A 3,425-nucleotide genomic window follows, 5' to 3' on the forward strand; every position below is an offset into this window, starting at 1 on the left:
ATAATAATAATAATAATAATAATAATAATAATAATAATAATAATAATAATAATAATAATAATAATAATAATAATAATAATAATAATAATAATAATAATAATAATAATAATAATAATAATATTAATAATACAAATACCCAATATTACGTATAAACAATAATAACAAAAACAATTTATAATGCCATCAATTTGATTTTGTGAAAGGATCATACACACAATTAATTAGGATGACCGTCCAAAGCCTCGGTTAATATTGTCATAGAGCCTTTTCGAAACTATGGCTTTCTGCTTCGACTCCGGTTTGTGCTCTGTCCGAACGTCTGAAAAACCCCGTTTGGAATGTGCACGTTGTCTGAATAATAACTATCATCGTTTTCAGAACAACCGATTCTTCAGAAAATAGATCACACAATGTTGCCAGTACCCACAGTAACATTACTCGCTCCATGCATCCACCTTGCAAAGTGTCAAATCTTAATTAACGCTTCAAATTATTTTGCGGTTTTTAAAATTGATTGAGCACTCCGACAAACAACAAATTACTGTTAGTAACATTCTTTAAGAGAACCAATTAAACTAACGTCTAATCTCGTTGTCCTGGCAACGCATCATTAGATTCACCCTTGAGACCAAGTGAAAGAATGACTGGAGGGAGTTGGTGATTATTGCGTCAAGTCACGCGGGAGAAATCACCATCCTATTTCACTATCACCTCCGGGGAAAACAACCCCTTATCATTATTCCCCGTAAAGGCTGTTAGTGGACTCATTTGGCAGAACACTACCGGTATGCACACATTTAAAGGGAAGGTACACTATTGGTAATTGTCAAAGACCAGTGTTCTCACTTGGTGTATCCCAACATAAGCATAAAATAACAAACCTGTGAAAATTTGAGCTCAACTGGTCATCGGAGTTGAGAGCAAGTGATGAAAGAAAAAACACCCTTGTTGGACGAAGTGTGCTTTCATATATGAACAAAAGACTTCTAGCTAGAAGTCTTTTATTATTTTAGTGAGAAAATGACCTCTATTTCAAAATCTATGCTACTTCAGAGGGAGTGTCTTTTATTGTTTTAGTGAGAAATTACCTCTATTTCAAAATCTATGCTACTTCAGAGGGAGTCGTTGCTCACAATGTTTTATACTATCAACAGCTCTCCAATGCTTGTTACCAAGTCATTTTTTAAGTTAATATTTGTTTTGAGTAGTTACCAAACGAGTACCTTCCCATTGAAGGATTCGGGTACTTTTTCAAAATGTTCACAGATTTACATTCAACTTCACAGGGTTTGAAGATAATGATGGTAGAAAGCTTCTCTTCAAATAGTACTCCCTGAGGTGCTGTAGTTTTTGAGAAATGGGAAAAAACAAGTCACACAAAAATAATTTTCGTCTCACTCTCAGGCTGTATGGTGAGACGAAGATTAGTTTGCATAGTAAAACGTTTATTGTAAGTCTGTGGACCCTTTAAACGCTATCAGTTTGCAGAAGTCGTGCATTTCGTTTTTTAATTCTGTCAACATTATGTGAAAATAAATGTCCTTTTTTCAATTCAATTCAATTCAATTAAATTCATTTCGGTTTATTATTTAATTAACAGTATAGTTAAAACGTAAAAAAAATAAAGATTTTAAATGCAACACGTGTTTTTCGGTTTACCAGCGAAGCGTTATACACTCTAACGCCATGTAGAAATCGTATAAACTGCATAAATATTATCACAAGAAAATAGTAGTCCAAACTCAACTATATGTGACCCACTCTGTGAAAACGAGTCACATGTCGCCCAATGCAATATTAAGTTATGGACAGTTTAATGTGGAAAATGTATAAAAAAAATAATATAAAAAAACCCACTTACTTTTAGGCAGTAAAGCTATGAATACAACAATTGTGTGATCATTTGTATCCTTTTGCACACAATGGTAGTTTAAAATATCATTTTACTTGTAATTCGTTTTTCAAAAAAATGGTGTAGTGGCTAATTTCAAACGGGAGTAACTCAGCAACGCGATAAACCCCAAAGCTTAGACACATACCAAATTACTGCTGCTGATGTGTTCTTTTTAGCCATGTATATAACTCAATTCCTGAAATTGCCTACATCTGACCCATTTTCACAGAGCGGGTCACATATTCAATTCAATGCATAACAGGTTTATTATTATTCAACAAAATACACGACATCAGTTATTAAAATTAAAATTGACGTATACGTTACACAATTAAGTTTCGAAAAACAGCACGTGTTTTAGTTGTATACAGCGAATTCGAAACTGACCTCCAGCGCTATACCTGTTAAAATAGTTGAGAGAGTTGAATTTTAAATCCGATGAAAGTGGACCATCATGTGGAAAGTCAACGTAATTGTACCTCATTAATAATCGCATACACGCACTTGCAAGGTTTTGAAAACTAATTTTTCTGAGAATTTTTTTTAATTTTTTTTTTTTAAATATAACTTTACATTTTGAAAATCGACCGATCCTTACGTCACGGGTATTACCAGGAAGATAGGTTCCCGTAATATAAAATAACCGGTTCAATGGTACGACAAAATTAAATAAATAAATGGTTCAATAACGAAGACAAGATCGATGAATAACAGTCCAATCTTAATGTATTTCACCAAAACCAATCACCAAAAAGTATTGGCAACAACAATTAAGATATCAATCAAGAAGAAATAATGACACAAATCCAATTCAAATAGTACTCCCTGAGGTGCTGTAGTTTTTGAGAAATGGGAAAAAAACAAGTCACAAAAAATTAATTTTCGTCTCACTCTCAGGCTCTATGGTGAGACGAAGATTATTTTGCATAATAAAAATGTTTACTGTAAGTCTGTGGACCCTTTAAACGCAATCAGTTTGCAGAAGTCGTGCATTTCGTGTTTTAATTCTGTCAACATTATGTGAAAATAAATGTCCTTTTTTCAATTCAATTCAGTTCAATTCAATTCATTTCGGTTTATTATTTAATTAAAAGTATAGTTAAAACTTAAAAATAAAGATTCAAAATTTCTGATTTCTGGGGTTGAACAAAGAATTGACTAGAGTGGGAGTCGAACCAACGACCTCCGGATTAACATGCCGGCGCTCTACCAACTGAGCTATCTAGCCCTATATTGGCGGTGTCCCTATTTTGTCAATATCTTTGTTCGGGGGTGCCAGTCGGAAGCCATACAACCGTTAACTGCCGTGTAGCCAGGGATCACACCCAAATTACGATACAACCTGGGAAGCGGCAGCTAGGGGATCACCTTGGGATGCGACTTTTTGTTTCAACCTCAAAAATCATTTACAAATTTACCCAGTCAGTTTCCCTTGTGGTTTATATTGATATCTAAAATTAAGTTTCAAAATACAGCAGGTGTTTAGGTTTTACAGCGAATTCGAAACTGACCTCCAGCGTTATACCTGTTA

The 3,425-nt window shown here is 33.9% G+C and overlaps 1 non-coding gene across 1 annotated transcript; it reads right to left on the bottom strand.

Annotated features, from left to right (window-relative positions):
• Window positions 1-3,049: 3,049 nt before the first annotated feature.
• On the bottom strand, window positions 3,050-3,122 carry Trnan-guu (transfer RNA asparagine (anticodon GUU)). The gene has a single exon. It is a non-coding gene; the product is annotated as a tRNA-Asn (tRNA).
• Between the last annotated feature and the right edge of the window lie 303 nt (window positions 3,123-3,425).

This window comes from Asterias amurensis, chromosome 7 (genome assembly GCF_032118995.1).
Source record: "Asterias amurensis chromosome 7, ASM3211899v1".
In the NCBI taxonomy this organism is placed as follows: Eukaryota; Metazoa; Echinodermata; class Asteroidea; order Forcipulatida; family Asteriidae; genus Asterias; species Asterias amurensis.